General features: G+C 45.7%; 1 protein-coding gene across 1 annotated transcript in view; it reads right to left on the reverse strand.

Annotated features, from left to right (window-relative positions):
• The window catches only part of LOC107121000 (dihydropyrimidine dehydrogenase [NADP(+)]-like), a 633,529-nt gene that overhangs the window by 353,011 nt on the left and 262,075 nt on the right, over positions 1-18,443 (reverse strand). The window lies entirely within an intron of this gene.

Raw genomic sequence — 18,443 nt, forward strand, 5'->3', positions numbered from 1 at the left:
CTGTTTATTTGCCTGTGATAAAATATTGTGTTAGATCATCCTCAAGCTCAGAATAAAGAACATTCAGATTGTTTGCCAATTTGAAGGGCATTTGGGGATAAACAGCTTCAGTTTAGCATTAAGGAAGTTTATCTCTAAATGAACTTTGGACTGTCAAACAAACCTTGTAGGATGTAGAGAGATTATTACCAAGTAGAGGTGACTGCATGCAAGTTTGAAATTATCTTGCCACTGGTTTCCACTATGATCACGTGCCTGATCAATCTGGCAGGATGGTCATACACAGGGAGAGGATAGACCAAAGCAAGCTATATTATTGACCTCAAATGGATATTTCTTGGAAGCAAGGGACAAACTATTAATTGCATTCTGGATCTGCAAACTGGATCACCCAGTATGCTGTTTAACCTTAAAAAGTAGTTGCAGTGGTGGGGATTATGATTCAGGGGAAGGGGTTGAACTCTTTTTCCCTGCCCAGGTTCTCCTATTAAAACTTCATCTTCCCCAGGTACTTGTTCACTTCCAGGGATAATCACCATTGGAGGGAGACAGTTTTCATCAGGGGAATGCCTCTGGGAGTAGTTAAAACGTCCCCTCCCTCGCATTGCAGCTCCAAATCCAATTTTCCCCTTCTCCACAACTATTCTTAGAGGATAAACTACATATCAGGGGATTCAGTCATGGATTCTTAAAGTACCATGTAGCTTGGCTCTGAATCTCCCTGGTATCAAAGTGACTAAGCATACATACTTACAATTCCAGACTTAGTTATGTGTAATACAGTTTATCACAGGCACAGATAGATGTCAGCCTAAGATTACTAGCATTATTGGGCCAGTGTAGGCCAAGCCAATAGTCTAGCCAATTGTAATATTAAATGGAGTAAAGGCTAGCGTGACTGCAATGTAGCGGTTGAGAAATCATGCAGTCATGCAAGAAATTCTAAAATTTAAGGCTGAGTGCTTAGCTTTTAATTTTGCCTTCTCGTGCATATGGCTTCGAGTTATCACTACAAAGCCAAACTTGTTTTAAAGGCCTCTCTCGTTGCCTGGGGTTCTCTGAGCATTTTACTTATTGATCCTGACCATCTATGGAACACAGCAAAAGTTCTGACTTGCTTCAGTGTTTGCTAAAAGATCTGAGGTGCCACTTCACAAACTTTTCTTCGTCTGCAGTTCGTGAAATTCTAAACAGGTTCAATTGTGCAGATCTTACTAGGAGGAAGATATATCATCATCATCACGTAGATAAATGTAAAGAAATGTTGTGAGAAAGCACAATCACACTGCCTCCATCTACTCAGGAAGAAGCAGCAAGCAGCCTTTCTCTCCTCCTTATCCCCCCCCTCCAAACCCTCATAGTTTGGACTGCTTCCACTTGCTGGCATCTCCCTACCACCCCCCTGAACACCTTAGGAATGTGCAGGGTACCAAACTTATGGCTAGGCAGTGCCCAGGGGTTCTATCTATGTGAACTACAATTTCCATATCAAGATAAGACCAGCAGCCTGAATAAGTTCAGTGATCACAAGCAGCACTTTTTTCAAGATACATATATGACACAGAAAGTCACCATGTGGCTTTTACATCCTTCCCAGGCACTCACATGGGGTCTGTCTGTAAATCTTAATTGATCCTTTCTCTGCTGAGATCCTCTTCTGCACAAGCTCAGTCAAAGCATATTCACTGAACATACTGGTACTTAGGGTGTCGCTGTCTTTAAGCACTTTAAAATCTGTTCAGGGGAAAGAAGTTGGCTTCAGGACTGATCTGTGGGGTCAGCCAATGTATTTGATCTATTAAAATCACTCCACACCAGGGGTGGCCAAACTGTGGCTTGGGAGCCACATGTGGCTCTTTCACACATATCGTGTGGCTTCTGGCAGGACAGCTGGGGAAGTGAAGGGGAGGCATACTTTTTCTCCCTCCCTCTCTCCCATCTATTTGCTTTCTTTGTTTCTCTCACTCTTTCTTTCCTCTCTTTCTTTCCACCTGTCTCTTTTTCTCTCCCTTTTAGATAAATAAATATAATTAGCAAACATATAAATGTCATTGGACAAATAAATATCATTATTAATATCTGTTTTGACCCCTTTGGGTTTTATTTTTGGCAGTCACATTTAATGTTAATTAAAAAAAACAAATTTGCATATATATTTTAATAAAAATGTATGTGTAATATTTGTTCCTGTCTTGTGGCTCTCAAACATCTGACATTTATTCTACGTGGCTCTTACACTGAGCAAGTTTGGCTACCCTTGCTCTAGACCCACCTTTCTCTCAGCAAAGCTTGGGAACCAAGGCAGGTAACCATAACTAGACCAATGAACATAAAAGCACCTTCTAGCCATCATTTTAAAAACCAGCAATAACAAATATAGAATAGTGTCCAAAGTAGTGTCTTTCAAGGTCAGAGTCAAAGGCTCTTCTTAAAAAATTGGCTTTATGGACCCTCCAAAACGGCAATAGGGATATGGATCTTCTCAGGGCTCTAGTCGGGGGGGAGCTCTCAGGTACGGAGCTCCGGAAGAGAACCTCTAGGGGGCGGGGCGGTCACGTGGTGAAGCCCCGCCCCCTTCTTTACCCCGCCCTCTGCTTCGATCCTCATTCCGTTTGGGAATGAGGATGAAGCAGGAGGGTAAGTAGCCGGGCCTTCTGACACACTTCCGGTGATGTCAGGGGGTGTGGCTTTCTGTCACTTCCGGTGATGTCAGGGGGCGTGGCATATGCAAATAAGTTATGCTAATGAGTTATGCTAATGAGCTCCGGCAGCTCTTTTTCTACAACAAGACCCCTGGATCTTCTAATGCTGTATGGGAGACATGAGTATAGCACCAGAGTGGCTACCAAACCCCCCCGCAAATGAGTAGCCATTGCTCATATTCTCACAGAGACTGGAACCACTAGAAGTAATTGCTGTGCCCAGCAGAGATACCAAATGGTCTCACATTGCAAGAGACAGTCCACTGTGTAGAGCCCTGCTGTGAAAAGGGTTGTGGTAAGGGGGTAATAATGCACACAATGGCTAGGCAATCTGCACTGTGCAAATCTGGCTTTTTTCTCATTTTTATGTTACTAGGCAATTGATTTTTAAAGGATGGAGAAATATGTTTTCAAAAATATTATAGATCTGAAGTTGGTGTTCCGGGGCAGAGAAGCAATATATTTCATCAGTGAGGGTTCCCCGCTCCCAGTATGTATAGATGATCAGTCACTACAGAAGAACACACAGGGGCATCTGTCATGTTCACATAGTTGACGTTAAAGCCATCTCCAACTCCTGCTATTCCACCATTTTGTATTCACATCAGTGCACTTAGTACTGCACACTTATGATTACACCTTGTTATGCAATGTTATTTAGCCCCTTCCTCTCTTTCCAGGAAGTAATCATAAATATAAGTACTATGCTAGAGAGATTTCAGATCACATGGGAACAGAGAGTCCACATAGAGCGCACACACACACAAAGGAAAGTACAGTCCCACTGAAAGTCATAGTCCCGCTGTACACTGTATTGGTTAGGCTGCACCTGGAACATTGTGTGCCATTCTGGAGGCTTCACTTCAAAAAGGATGTGGACAGAATGGAGTGGGTGTAGAGGAGAGTGTCAAGTATTGACTCAACGCTGTAAGAACAGTGAATTCAGCTTTATTTAATAACAAGAACATCAGAAGAACACACAACACCAACAGTGGAGCATAGCTCCCTTTTAAACAATCCCGGGCTGATGTAGCCACGCCCAGGAATAGTTTAAGGACCAATAGTATTCTTACAATAAAGTCCAATCAGGTCTGTTCCCTCCAGCACAGTTCTTAAGCTTTGATTGGTTACATTTTACCATTAGCCAATAGGATTGTTTCAGCTTAGAATCCTGGCTGAACCTCAAGCTTAACATTGCATTTAATACAGTGAATACATAACAATTCCTCCCCCACTAAGATGGAACAATACCCATGCAGACATAATCCTTGAGATAGGAGGGGGCACGCCTGGATCTTTGGGACCTTCTAAAGGTTTCAGGTTGTGGAGGTGGCATGGCTTCAGGGGCTGTGGGAGACTCACTGTCTAATGGATCTGTATCACTCTCGGCTGAGGGACTGAAATCCTGAGTTGGGGTCTGCCCGAACTCAGGGTCTGTGAGGGGTATACCAACACTCACCTCCGTGTCAGGAGGTCCTCGATGCTCGCCTTCTGGGTGTCGGATCGAGTCAGGTTCGGTGCTGGACTCTTGTCTGGAGTCAGCCCACCTCTGTCTGAACTGGTCTATGTGGCGCCACATCTTTCTGCCATCTGCTAGCTGCGCCACATACATCCGGGAACCCAGAATGGTTGTAATTATGTCGGGAAGCCATAAGTGTCCCTCCCCGTAGTTGCGCGCGAACACCTTGTCGCCCGGTTTAAAAGTGCGCGGCATTTCTAGAGCCTCTGCCCTCGGGGGTCTGCTCTCTGTCAGGTCCGGGTGGAGCCTGTCTAAGAGAGTGGTGAGTCGACGCCCCATAAGGAGCTCTGCAGGGCTCCTCCCTGTAGCAGTACATGGGGTGATATGTTGCCTGAGCAGGAACGAAGCTAGTTTCTGCCCCCAGTCTTCTGAGTCCATTCGCTTAAGGGACTCCTTAGTTGTCCGAACCATCTGTTCGGCCTGCCCATTCGTGGCTGGATGGAATGGGGCGGACGTAATATGCTTAATCAAATTGTCAGATAAAAACTTAGCAAATTCTGCAGAAGTAAATTGTGCCCCATTGTCTGATACTAATACGTCAGGCAACCCGTGAGATGCAAAAATCTGGCGCAATACATTTATTACAGCCTGAGAGGTTGTGGAGCTCATTCGGACAACTTCGAGTCATTTAGAAAAGGAATCAACAAGTATAAAAAACATTTGTCCTTGAAACGGACCAGCAAAATCGACATGCAGTCGAGACCAGGGCTTGTGTGTACTCTCCCAGTGTTGAATGGGAGCCTGTGGTGGGTCCGGCCTTGACTGCTGACAAGGCATGCACTCTTTTACCCATCCCTCTATGTCTGCATCCATTTTAGGCCACCAAACATAACTCCTTGCAAGCGCTTTCATCTGGACAATGCCTGGATGCCCATCGTGCAATGCCTCTAAAACTCTCTTCCGGAGCTTGGGGGGCACCACTACCCGGTTTCCCCATAGTAAACAGCCCTTGTGTATCGAGAGCTCGGCTTGCCTAGTGCTGTAAGGCCGAAACTGACTTAGTACTGCCCCAATCCCAAATGGGGAAGCATCGGCTGCCAGAACCAACATTTTATTCTCATCGTAGTGAGTTAGGACAGCTTTAGAAGTGAGCAGAGCTTTGACAGAACGGAACGCCTGCTCCTGTTTCTCGCCCCACTCCCACTTTGTCCCCTTGTGTAGTAACGCGTGCAGCGGTTCGGCTACGGAAGCCTTGTGGGGTAAAAAGGCATGATAGAAGTTCAATATACCGAGAAATGATTGCAGCTCTTTTTTAGAATTGGGCCTGGGCGCGTTATGAATTGCAGACACTTTGTCCGCCGTTGGATGAACCCCTTGAGCATCAATCAGAAACCCTAAAAATTAATTCTTTGAAGCGACTCAGAACCGCCCGCACACGGTCTAATAGCTCAGCGTCGTCTGCCCAGCAATTAAAACATCATCAAAATACGGGACTACTCCCGGCAATCCCCTGAGTAGTCCCTCCATAAGCCCTTGGAAAATTCCGGGGGTGACGTTTACCCCAAATTGCAAACAATTTACACGGAATGCACCTCCATGTGTTACTATGGTTTGTGCCTCTGCGGTTGCCTGGTCAACGGGGAGCTGCTGGTAGGCCTGCGCAAGGTCCACTTTGGCAAATACCTTCCCTCCTCCTAATGACGCAAGGACATGGCTGATTATAGGCACAGGATACGAGTGTTGTTGTAGTGCCTTGTTAACCGTACACTTGTAATCGGCGCAAATACGTATTGAACCATCGGATTTAACAGGTGTCACTATTGGTGTTTCCCATTTTGCATAAGGAACAGGTTCTAGGATACCTTGCGCAATTAGTTTATCTAGTTCCACCTCTATTTTCTTTTTCATAGAAATTGGAACCTTCCTATACCGGAGCCTTATAGGCGCCACAGTAGGGTCTAGGTCGAAATGGATAGGGGGTCCCGTGTACCAACCAAGCCCTTCCCCCCAAACCTCTGGAAACTCTGCATAAATGCCTTCCCCTTTACTAGTAAAGACCGCATTTACCCCTGTTACAGCAATGCCCAAGGGATCGAACCAATCCAGCCCTAAAAGACTGGCCCTGTCTCCCTCTGCCACAAGGAGAGACAACCATACCTTTTGGCCTTGGAAACAGACTTCAAAACTGGCTTGGCCAGCTAACGGAATACACCGGCCCTGGAAATCTGAGAGGTGCGCCGTAAGAACAGTGAATTCAGCTTTATTTAATAACAAGAACATCAGAAGAACACACAACACCAACAGTGGAGCATAGCTCCCTTTTAAACAATCCCAGGCTGATGTAGCCACGCCCAGGAATAGTTTAAGGACCAATAGTATTCTTACAATAAAGTCCAATCAGGTCTGTTCCCTCCAGCACAGTTCTTAAGCTTTGATTGGTTACATTTTACCATTAGCCAATAGGATTGTTTCAGCTTAGAATCCTGGCTGAACCTCAAGCTTAGCATTGCATTTAATACAGTGAATACATAACAGAGAGGATGATCGTGGGCCTGGAGAGCAAGCCCTATGAGGAAAGGCTGAGGGACTTGGGAATGTTCAATCTGGAGAAGAGGAGGCTGAGGGGGGACATGATGATTGCTCTCTTGAAGTATTTGGCAGGCTGTCACTTAGAGAAGGGCAGGGAGCTGTTCCTGTTTGCAGCAGAGGATAGGACTTGCAATAATGGGCTTAAATTAAGGGTGGGAAGCAATGCTTCTGTAAGCTGTGGAATCTTGTGAGCAAAAATTCTACTTTGTGAGCTACTGGCACTACAGTTGTGAGCAAGCGATTTGACTGCTGCTTAAATTAGTTTGCTCTGAAGCCATCCTTCATGAGCGAAGACAGAAATGTGTAGCTCATACTAACTCATCTTGGAGGGAACACTGGTGGGAAGGTACCGGCTAGATAGTAGGAAAAACGTTTTTACAGTATGAGTTGTGCAACAGTGGAATCATCTGCCTAGGGAGGAGGTGAGCTCTCCCTCACGGGCAGTCTTTAAGCAGCTGTTGGACAAACACTTGTCAGGTATGCTCTAGGCTGACTAGTGTGATTAACACATGGAATTCACTGCCACAGGAGGTGGTGGCAGCTACAAGCATGGATGGCTTCAAGAGGAAATTGGTTAAATGTATGGAGCAGAGGTCCATCAGTGGCTATTAGCCACAAGGGACAGATAGGTACTCTCAGTCTGGGGTAAGTGATGCTTTGTATTCTTGGTGCTTGGGGGGGGGGTGCAACAGTGGGAGGGCTTCTGGTGTCCTGGCCCCACTGGTGGACCTCCTGATGGCACCTGGTATTTTTGGCCACTATGTGACACAGTGTTGGACTGGGTGGATGCACTGAGCATGGGGTTGGACTAGATGGCCTGTCTGGCCCCTTCCAACTCTGTGATTTGATGATCTTATGACAGTAATTTATCAAATATGCATGGCCAGCCACTACCCATGGCCTATAAAATCCTTCACAACTCATGAATTTGATTTCATAGGGTTGCCAGGTCTGGGTTGGAAAATACCTGGAGACTTTAGGGGTGGATCCGGGAGAAGGTGGGGTTTGGGAAGGGGAGGAGCCTCAGCATGGTACAATGCCATAGAGCCCACCATTCAAAGCAGCCATTTTCTTTAGGGGAGCTGATCTCTGTCAGCTGGGAATCAGTTGTAAAAGCGGGAGATCTCCAGGCCCCATCTGGAGGCTGGCAACCCTAACATTTCAGAAGTAGCACATTTCCCAATACTTTCCTGTGCTCTTCCCAGCAATGTTTCTGGGTATTACTATAGATTAAAGAGGTGTATATGGTGTTGGTATATTCCAGCACATTCTGTGGGATTGCTCCAACACTCCTGAATGGGCTTCAGTTGAAAGTGTAAGGTGCTTTCCTCCCTCTCTGTGTACAGAAAGGGCTACAAAGCTGTACCACTTACGGGAGTTTTTTTGGGGGGGGGGTCTGGGTGCTGTTTTTTAATCAGCCACTGCTATTTTTTTTCTTTTGGGGATGGATTATTATGTTTTAATTACATTTGCTATTGCTTCTGTTCTGTATACACATTGTATATTTTGCATGAGCTACTATGCATCAAACTAAGAAAAAGCAGGTTACAAATGTTTCAGACAAACAATAGATAACACACACCCCACTGCTACTCATAGCACCACTCACAATGAGAAAATTCCCAGTGTCTTGGAGAATTTCAACATCCATGCTATGTATGAACTGCATGTAGTTAATTATAAAAGGCTGGGAAGCAGATGGAAGACTAAGACAAAGAAGTAGCTGAGCACCTGACACCACCACAGGAGGAGGCAATTGAGCCACCTCCAGGAACCTCCTTTGATATACAAGAGGAAACCCAGGAGTCTGAATCAACCCTCTCACCCTGGGATACAATGCGAGCCCAAACTCCCGCTGAGCTTGGGCTGGTGGGAGTGGGCTGAATTGCCTCCTCATGAAGCATGGAGAAAAGGACGCCGGCGCTATTTAGGCTTGGCTCCCACCCTCTGCCCCAGCAGTCCGTTTGTGTGTTCGGTCAGGATGGAGCACGAGGGCTGTGCTGCTGGGTGCTTGAGCCTTTTAACCTTGGCAGAAGCAGCAACAGCGTCGGAGGCGGCTCAGAGTGGTGGCAGGGGATCAGCGGTGGCATGCGCTTACCAGTGGCAGAATTTCAGTGGCAGTGGCGTGCTCCAGGTGACGGCGGTGGCTGTGGGCTCTTGGCAGCAGCGGGCCCTCAGTGGAGCGGTGGCTTGTTTTTCGGTGGTGCATTCCGGAGGCCAGATCCGACGGTTGTGCACTCATCCGGCACTGTTTGCACTTCTAACAAGGGGGTTTGGTGGGGGGCCCGTTGGGACAGCAGGCCGTTGGCTCTGGGGAGGGAGCTAGGGTTGCGTCCTCCCCCTTTACTGGGTTCAGTGACCGGTTGGGTGTCGTGGCGTGGTAAGGCCGCTTAAGCCTTTTTGTCCCTGAATCTTGTTACCCCCCCCCAGTCTCCATTAGCTGGCATAGTTAGGGCCAGTTTGGGCTTAAAGAAGGCTAGTTTTGGGTGTGGTGGCCATTTAGGCGGGAAGAAACGGCGGCCGTTGGAAGTGTTTAAATGGCGGCCATTTTAGATGTTTCTTGTTGGTGGCCATTTTAGGCCTTGCTTGCTTGCTAGAGGCCAGTTCAGGCCTTACCTACAGCAATCTCCTTTTCAGGTATTCTGCTTAGGTGGCCATGGTAGGGCTCTGCATCGGGCCTGGGTGGGCATGCTTATTTATTTGCCCATTTGTGATTGGTAAGTAGGGCCTACACAGTGCCATTGTAAGACACCTGTGAAGTTTTGGCATGGCTCCAAAGAAGGGTGGCGGGGCTTTGAAAGGGAAATGGCCCACCCCTGAATGGGTTGGTCTTGTTAAGGCAAAGAGTAAGCACCCCCCATGTAAACGACCTAGCGATGGGGCGGCGCATTTTACCACTGGTGGCCCAGCGCAGTTACCTAATAGGATGGGTGCTATGGGGCCTTCTACGCCGGTGGGTGCAGCTTCTATGCAGGTGACAGCAGTACCGGAAGCACCCATAGGCCCTGCCCATACAGCCACGGTGTCGGCTCCTTTGGCACATGCCAGGCCTGTTTCACCGGCTCTTATGGAGACCTTTTGGGATAACCCGGTCAGCAGAGCCATTTTAGACAGGCTAGCTGCCATTGAGCAACGCTTAGAGGGTCCTTCACCCACGTTGCAACCGGCTATGTCATCAACGGAGAATTTTCAAAATCCAGTATTGAACCATCTCTCTGTGATTGAAGGCTGGTGTGTAGGGGCAGTGAGGCAAGTGGTTGTTCTGGAAAATGAAGATGAGTGACCAGTCGAGATGCAGGATGGCCCGGTGGAACAGGGGGGCAAGGAACAGCAAGTGGAGCTTTTCGGGGGTCCGTCACAGGCTCCAGGTAGGCTGGTTGCTACACAAACACCCGGCATCACTTGGCCATGGGGCCCAGTAGGCTTGCAGGCTTCTGCCATTTCACCTATGCCTATACCAGTAGTGACACCCTTGGCCACGGCTGCTAGTACAACTATTCCATCCGGGTCAGGTGGGGCTGCACATACCCAAGCTGCGGTAGGTGGGATATCCCCAGCTTCCACATTAGGGGTCCATCAAGGTGGTATGGGATTACAGACGACGGTTGTGTCGTCTGTTTCAGCGCCTGTTGGGGGATCTGCACCTGCCTCTGTGAGTGGGACACCTCGTGCATGTACTAGACAGTGTCAGCAAGGGGTGGGAGGGTGTCTTAGTGAATGGCAAAGGGAAATGGGAAAGTCCCATTCCCTGAAACTGATGCTGCTGATCATCTGTTGGATATAATTCATTGTATTTACACACACATCCTGTATCACTATAGAAAAAAATAAAACTTTGTTGAGTAATATGCATTTCTCTTTCCATCCATGCCTCTGCTCTTAGGCCCTGTTCTGCAGTCAGGTGTGCACACACACTTGAGCTCCCTCTCTCTCTTTTATGAGCACGCAGGTACACACAGCAGGCACCTCTCAGTCTTCTTCACACCATTCTTTCATAACCAGGGTGCTCCTGACACATTATTTCTAACAAAAAAGCAAAAGGTGATTTGACAAAAGCAGACATTTATTCATGTCTCCTGGATCTACAAATGCCCTCGTAAAAAAGAAGTATTGTACTCAACAAAGACACCATGCAAAATAAATACCTCCTAAAACTGGTTATATGCATCAGACAGACAATTTGTATGCCCTTTTGAGATCCTGGGGAGAATTTAAACAATGCTAGGCAACTGCCAGAAATGTGTGATGCTAATTAGAAATAACTATATGTATGAATGGCACCTTGACCCTGAATCTCTGCAGTTCTCTACCTGCGATGCCAGCAAGATGACTTGCTTTATGCTGTGGAACTGGCACATCAAGTCAATAAGTCTCCTGCCCTATGCACTTAATCTGCTGGCACTGTATGTTTTCAGTAGGGCTGTAAATCCTGGAATGCACAAACTGTCAGGACCACAAACCATTTAAAGTGCCACACTGAAAACAAAGGGATTAGCCCAGCTTAATTGGTTTATAACAGCACAGCTAAGTACTTGGGCAGGTATCCTACTGAATACTTAGGGAAGATTGCACAAATATGTGAAGCAGCAGTACTTTGTGCTGTCCTGGTACAAAATCAAAATCCCCTAATTGCTTATACTCAGGATCTCCTTCACTGCTTGCATACACATGGTAAGAAGCAAGTAAGGAGTTGGATCTCAAGAAAAAGACAACACCGGCCCCGGTCACACGGGCAGGAAACTGCGGGGGAGAAGCGTGGCTGGGGCAAACTACTGCGCTGTTACGCGATCAGACCTCCCGTGGAAGTTCTGTGGAGGTACCGTGGAGGCTCCATGGCAAGGGAGGGGTGCTGATCACAGGACAAGCCGGCGCGCAACGAAGAAGGGCGCGCCACGGCAAAATGTTTTGTTTTTGTGTGTACACGACTAATGCGCATGCTCCGTTGGGTGCGTGTGCGCATCCACAGAGACGTGGACAAAAAAAACCACCTTATTTGCAAGGGGACATGGGCGGGTGCCGGATGCCACCGGAAACGCGATCAGACGCCCGCCCTTGCCCCGCAGTTTCTGGAAGCTAGTACCTCCGAGGTACTAGTTTTTTGCCACACAGTTTCGGCTGGAAGCCTCGGTTGAGCCACGGGAGTGCTACACTTCCCAGATGTGCTGGTGAGATCGCGCTCAGAAATTCCGCCTGTTTTCCGTCTCACTTGTGTGGCTTCTGTTCCGTGTGACCGCAGCCACCATTTATTAAACAGAACTGGGACTAGCTCAGTGCAGAGCTGTGATTTTCAAAATTAAAACCCCAACAATATGATTTTACCTCACTTCCCCTCCTCCTCAAAGTTTTTCATGCTCCATGGCATTTTGTCCCCAAGGGTCTCATCTACCTTAGTATCGCCTTGTTTGGGTCACAAGAGACTATTGGTGGAACTTCCATGTCCATCTTTGTGCCCAGGGGTCATTTTGTAGAAAAAGAGGTACAGGAGCTCATTAGCATAACTCATTAGCATAACTTATTTGCGTATGCCACAACCCCTGCCATCACCGGAAGTGTGTCAGAAGGCAACACCCACCGCTCAGGCTCCACTGGACTGTTTTGGATTGCTAGCTATGGGGGGGGGGGTTTGCAGATCTGTCCTCGCAGGGGGGGGGGAGCTTGTACCTGAACAAAACTTGGTCTTAAAGGTGCCACTGGACTGTTTTGGACCTGGGGGCCAGGGGGGCTCTGCAATTTACCTGGCTGCTTCTTGCTCTGACTAAGGGCTGCTGGGAGCAGGGGGTGGGGCTTGTTGCATGTGCCCACCCCCTGGGCTCTTTACTGCCAGAGCTCCGCTCCTGTGCGCTACTGCAGGAAATGACCCCTGTTTGTGTCTCAAAAGATACCTTATCATTTCTAGCTAAGTTAGACACTTAATAAGCATATATCTTCCAAGAAGAGTGGTGAGAGCTGGCTGGTATTGGACCTCCCTTTTCTGCTACTTCAGAAAGGAGTGGGGAGAAGGGCTGAACCAAATAAAAGGAAGGGGGAAAGGTACAACTTTTCCCTCCTTGGAAGCTCAGAACCAGGAACATTTCCCCCTAGGATCAAGTGGCATTGCACATGGCACTTTTGGGGAGGCAAACGGTCACTGATTTGGGCAATAAGTCAAAGACAGTTGGACTAATTGTTATCAAAAGAGGCACCCATTAGGATAACTTGTCTGAGGTGAAGACTGCGGATTGTTCTGAGCTCTATGTGAAAACAGAAAGGTGCACGATGGAGTCCTAAAGTCTCCTAGTCACAAACAGAATGGTAATTGCAAATATTAGCAAGAAAGAGATGGCATCCCTTTTCCAGAAGCATATGTGCTATTTTATCTTCTCAATGGGAAACCCCTGGTGAGCTTCCAAGAATCCTCAGTGTTGCCTGGAACACAGTTTGAAATACACTATTGCAGGCCAGCAGGTTTCAAATAAAATGTATCTCTCTTTGGGTCAACTAGAACTATCTCAACAGCAGGCAGTTATCCTTCATAGTGTGTGTGGTGTTCCCTGCTTCTGTCAAATGCTTGTTAGTATGTCACTGAGAGCTGTGCTTTGCTAGTTATTTCAGGAATGATCCTGCGTGGAACCTCTCTTTGCAAGCTGTCTCTCCTTAAGAGCAAAATGATTAGACTGTGGTGGACTCAGCCCTAATTGCCTCTCTCTCAAGAAGCACAATCATTTCTCAGAATGCCTTGAGCTACAATGTAGGAGCATCCTGCCACAAAACTATTTCACAGCATCTCTTTGAGGTTCATGTCATTGCCTTTAGCTTTTGGGGTTCTGCCCTTTTTCTTTTTCTCTGGCACAAATTATATGGGGTATATGTTTACCATATTCATTTAATATTTTCAGTTTGTAAGGTTCATGGTAGGAGGTTCATATGCACCATGCTCTGATGGTTCTACTCCTAACTGTGGGGTGGGTTTCAGAAAGAACTTTTTTTCTGGGCACTACAGATCAACACCAAGGCATGTCTCCTCAGGAATGTTGCCCCCCATTCTGTTTGATACCTACATGAAACGGCTAAGAAAAGAAGTCTGGTGATTTGATTTTGAGGTGCAATCAATGTGTGGATAGATGGCTCTCCTACCTCTCCTTTTCATCTGAGTCAGCAGAGGTAGTAAAAATACTGAACAGAGAGATGCCTGGGATGAAACATTCCTGGCACCTGATTCAAGGAATGAATTTGCAGACAGACTGAAGTACCAACCTGTCACTCATTCAAGCACTTAAAAAAAAATCTCCAAGGTTTTTAATGGTCAACTTTCATTCAGCCTCCATTTGTACCTTACTGAATTTATTTATTTATTTATTTGTCTTTACTGTTTTTGCAACCAACAACAACAAATGTATTCACAGCAAAAAGCCAGCACTCTAATACAACAAACTAACTCAAACTAAATTAATATAACCACAAGCATAAATGAAATATATAAAATGAATATTAAATAGAGCATGCATGTAAAATTACAACTATTTGTCTTTTGCAACCAGAGCCATAAACAGCAAACCTGCATCCCACAATAAACCTTGTTCTATAGGAAAACATGGAAGCATTTAAAGACTGCTACTTAAAAAGTTGCCATGTGATTTGACAACAGCTGCTAGAAATTTTGCCATACACAGAGTAGTTTGCTTGTCTTCATCTCTAAGTAACAAGGATGATTTTGCTTCTGGAGAGAGGAAGTCCTGATTAAATATAGGGGAGATCAGTTTATCTCTTAGGCCGATTTCCCACAAGCGCTGCTCCACACTTGCTCTTCCCTTTTGCTCCGATAGTACGTGTCAATTTCACAGAAGCTGCTGCACAGCCGCATTTTGCCCCGGTGCCGCATTTTGCCCCGGAGCTTCACGTGATTTTCCCCGCATCTACTCAATCCTAAAAAAATAGGATTGAGTAGACGCGGGGAAAATCACGCAAAGCTGCAGGGCAAAATGTGGCCTCGCAGCAGCTTGTGTGGAATAGACACGTACCATCGGGGCAAAAGGGAAGAGTGAGCATGGAGCAGCACTTGTGGGAAATCGGTCTTAGAGCTGAAAATTTGGGCCAATCAAGCAAAATATGATCCACAGAGTCAATTCTACTTTTGCCACAATTACAGAGTTGATCTGAGTATAAAATCCCATTAAAACTTCCTGACATCACAGCTGAAGGTTAGGGCATCATCTAGCAGCATGTGTTTGTTTAACCAGTTTCTATTGTATTACTGAGATTCTGTATTTTTTTTCATTTGGCATTGCTTTGGAGATTGGGGGTTTAAAGTAAAAAACAACCCCCAAATTGGGATTGCATCTGCTGAGGATAAGAAATATTTCCATCCTCCATACTCGGAATAAAAGTAGAATATTTAAAAACTACATTATGAATATGACAGATTATTACTATTTATTTTTCTATAATATATAAAAAGTCATTAGAGAACACTGGATGCAAAACAACATTTAAATTTTGCAACAGTTAAGAGCACAAGCAAGGCATAAATAGTGTATGTGTTCAAAGCATATGTTTGTGTGCATATATATTTCAATAAATTTTAAATTACGCAGAACTACTACATTGCTCAATTGTATTAGAACTCTTGATACCAATAGATCACTTTAAATAAATTTAAAGTGCTGTGATGAAAACCATTCAAAGCTATTCATCCTATGCCAGTTTTAATATCAATCATTGTGCCAGCACACAGCAATTTTTAATAGATTTCTAAAGATTTTTGAAGAAGAATGGTAGATATTTAGCAAAATCTATCAAGGCATAATTCTTCCCTATTAATCACAGCGTTAAGACTAAAAGGAGACACAAATCAAGGTTTAAAAGATATTACTTGCATTTGGTTTTAAAAACTGTAATAATTCAGTATTTTATCACTCACACAGTTGACAAGAGTTTAATCTATTTCTTTTCTGCAAGCCACCAGTGTTCTTATTAATTTTATGTGCATAAAGCAAACCATGCAAGGGAGAAAGCCAACCACTTGCCTTGTGGTGGTAAAGCAAAACATTCAACACATAAGTAGGATTAATAAAGCATCCAACTTCCACTGAGCTCTCACAAGTTCGTTCACTTTATAGTTCCTGGCCTTTGCCTTGACAAGACCAAAGTTCAGAGGCATTGTAGCAGCTTGCCTGTCACAGGGTTGTGACCCAAATGAAGACTGCTCAAAGCAGGAAAGGATATTTTGATCCTTTTCTTGGCGGAGCCATGTGAAGGAAGCATTGCAGGGCAACTGCAAGCACAGGAGAAGTATGGCAAAGAAGTAACTGGTTCAAACGACCTCCTGCCCATCACAAACCACACAGGAGAAAAGGGATTTGTAATCTGGAACTGAGATGTGCTAGCTTTTGCTTTTCAGTATATCACAATGGCTTGAATGGCTGCAGGCAAAGATTCAATGTTTGACTCGGTATACCAGACAGTGATGCACCTACAAATCGGGATACATCCTTAGCGAGGAACTTAATATATGCAGCATTGTAATTGTAGGCTTTACTGGGCAGATTCAAATTATTTTCACACCTGTAGATTTTTGCATGGTTTTTACATGCAAGTACTATAAATTCCTGGTCATGCTCCATCACATTGCATAAACTGTCTTGGTTATTCCTGATAGGAAAATTCATGCCTCCTTAAAATAAGGAGCAGCCTTCCAACAATGTTCCTGTCATCTATTTCATTCCAGACATTTTCCTACTTCTCTTATCCACATCAATTTTATTTTATTTTTTATTTTATTATATTTATACCCCGCCCTCCCCGCGAACGGGCTCAGAGCGGCTTACACAGGCTTTTTAATCTTTTTAAAAGGATTCATCAGATGATTTAGCTTGCTTACATCTTCTCCAATCCAATACTATCAACCTGTAATTTTTGTTCCATTTTTGCATGTTGTTTTTGGGAGAGGTTTATTAGTTACGTGATACAATCCTTTCTCCATCACAGTATTAATGTCTCAAAGTTCTTCTTGCCTTGTATCATATAAAAGTTGTTAAAGAATGTAGGTAGTACACACAAAGCCACCCTGAGCCTGCTTTGGCGGGGAGGGCAGGGTATAAATTGAATGAATGAATGAATGAATGAATGAATAAATAAAGTTAGTGATGATTCAAACAAATAGTGAGGCCACAATCTCTAAATGAAATGGGGGAAAACCCTATATAATGAAAATGCACAGCTGGCTACATAGGGATAATGATGCCCTGTACACAACACATTGCAAAAAACCTCTGGCCTTTACAAATTTGGATTTTTTCCTGCTTTCCCTCCAGCAGCAGCATTTGTGCCCTATGAAAAGCCCCTGTTGAGAGTTGGAGGACTCCTCCAGATCAATATGCCAGATGACACACAGGACTGCAGCAGGATGAGAGAATAAACCAAATCTGTCTCCCAATTCTCTGGGGCCAGCTTGTTTCATTTGCACAAGGATTAATTTTGGCCATTTCCCTCTTCTCGCTGCAGGCCCCACCTCTCGTGCTATATGCATATTGTTCTGGAGAAGTTGTACTTAGTCCATGGCTTGCAGAAAACCACTTTCAGAATTACCACCAACCAAAAGAGATACATTATTTCCATCCCTGGCATGACACCTGCATTTCAGGGAGACTCATAGCTTACCCTTTCCTCTGGTGTTTCAAGGTAGGAACCACCTGCCAACCACAAGGCCCACCAGGCAAGAGCCTTACCCACTTTCCTGAAACATGGAGCATGTGCTGCACTGTGAATCAGTGCTCAAAAGAGCCACAGGTAGCATGTCAGAAGTCCCTGCCACACGGCAGGGAAAACACCGGCCAAAGTGCAGCTAATTAGAGCCACACCATAATAGAGACGCCACGGTGGGATCCCACGGTTCCCTTGAGCCGCGGCGCCATTGCTCCCCGGCACGATCAGATGCCAGGGAGGAAGACACAGTCAAGAGGGGGAGGCTGCCGAACTGCGCATGTGTGAACATGCGCAATTCGGCCAGGAGCTTGGGATGCGCCAGCGGAAGGACGCGCCGGCGATCCCACGGCCGGCCTTGATGCGGACTTCCCGGATGAACCACATCGGTAGGTGGTTCATTTTTGCTGCGGGGTTTTCGGCGGAAGGGCCGGATCGGGAACGGGCGCGCAACACTTCCCAGATGTTGCGGTGAGATCGTGCCCGTTTGCTGCAGCCCCGATCCAGCCCTCTCCCGGCCCAAAACCTCTCGTGTGACCGGGGCCAGAGAACCAAATGTGGCTCCCAAGCCACTGAGTATCACTGAGTATTCTGTAGGATCTCCAACCCTCAACTTCAGATTTGGGGGAAGAAGAAGACTGCTAAGAGGAGGATACGGAATGAAACATCTGCCTCTGAACATTTGCTCTGTTCATGGGTGTTTGGATCCAATCCAATGTAGATAAAGTTACAGATTATGGGCAAATACAGATAATTTTTTTACTGATTGGTAGTTTGCCATTGTATCCATGACACCTCTTTATAAACTGATCATCTACTATCTTCCGAAGCAGTAAAAATAATGTTACCATAGTTGATCACAAATATAGAGAAACAGAAGAAATTCTCATCAATTCTTGGCTAGATGATACAAACACGTGGTTACCAAACAGTTACATGCACAACATGGCAAGTTACTAACTGGTGAAAAGATAATATGTATATTTGCACAATAGCCACAGCTGCAGTGTTAATGC

Source organism: Gekko japonicus, unplaced genomic scaffold (genome assembly GCF_001447785.1).
Source record: "Gekko japonicus isolate JY-2015 unplaced genomic scaffold, Gekko_japonicus_V1.1 scaffold151, whole genome shotgun sequence".
In the NCBI taxonomy this organism is placed as follows: Eukaryota; Metazoa; Chordata; class Lepidosauria; order Squamata; family Gekkonidae; genus Gekko; species Gekko japonicus.